This window comes from Gossypium raimondii, chromosome 3, assembly GCF_025698545.1.
Source record: "Gossypium raimondii isolate GPD5lz chromosome 3, ASM2569854v1, whole genome shotgun sequence".
NCBI lineage: Eukaryota > Viridiplantae > Streptophyta > Magnoliopsida > Malvales > Malvaceae > Gossypium > Gossypium raimondii.
In genome coordinates, this window is record NC_068567.1 from 24021664 (window position 1) to 24022564 (window position 901).

General features: G+C 38.3%; 1 non-coding gene across 1 annotated transcript; it reads right to left on the bottom strand.

Moving 5' to 3' along the window:
* Positions 1–272: 272 nt before the first annotated feature.
* On the bottom strand, positions 273–379 carry LOC128040028 (small nucleolar RNA R71). The gene has a single exon (XR_008194688.1). It is a non-coding gene; the product is annotated as a small nucleolar RNA R71 (small nucleolar RNA).
* Positions 380–901: the final 522 nt, after the last annotated feature.

A 901-nucleotide genomic window follows, 5' to 3' on the forward strand; every position in this document is an offset into this window, starting at 1 on the left:
CAGTGATGTTTTAGATGCTACAAATGGTAGGGTAGTTTAGTGGTCTACCTACTGAAGATCCCAGATTGCACTTGAGACTTTTTCCTGCAGTCTATGACTCATTCAGGCAACAGGGTGTTTTCGAATAAGCCCTTAGATTAAAATTATTCTCTTATTCATTGCAAGATCGTGCAAAATCATGGTTGAATGCGTTACCATCTGGTACGATGGCATCTTGGTATGAACTGTGTCAGAGATTTCTACTTAGGTACAATCCTCCCAACATGAATACCAAGCTTAGGAACGACATCACATCGTTCAGGCAATCTGAAGATGAGACATTATATGAAGCTTGGGAACGTTTCAAGGAACTAATTAGAAAATGCCCAATGCATGGTTTTTAGCATTGGACATAGATGGAAATGTTCTACAATAGATTAAATGCTCACACACGAATGGTGGTGGATGCATCTGCTAATGGGGCGTTGCTTGACAAATACTACAATGAAGCATACAAAATTTTGCAAAGAATAGCAAATAATGGCTATCAATACCCCACTACCAGAATTGGTATTTGTACAAGAGTTTCTGGAACAATAGAACTTGATACGATCACATCGTTAATAGCACAGGTATCATATTTAACAAATACGATTAAAACTCTAAAAAGACCCTCTGCAGTGTAGGAGATGAAGGTGGCAGAACTAGAATGCATATACTGTGGAGAAGGTCATGTTCTTTTATGAATGCCCATCTAATCCTGCCTCTATGTATTACATGGGGGATTTTAATCATAGCAACAACAATCCCTACTCCAACACATACAATCCAGGGTGGAAACAAAATTCAAGATTTAGTTGGAGTAATCAAGGAATGGGAAATGCTAGCAATGTTAATTGACAAAATATGGATGGTGTACCAC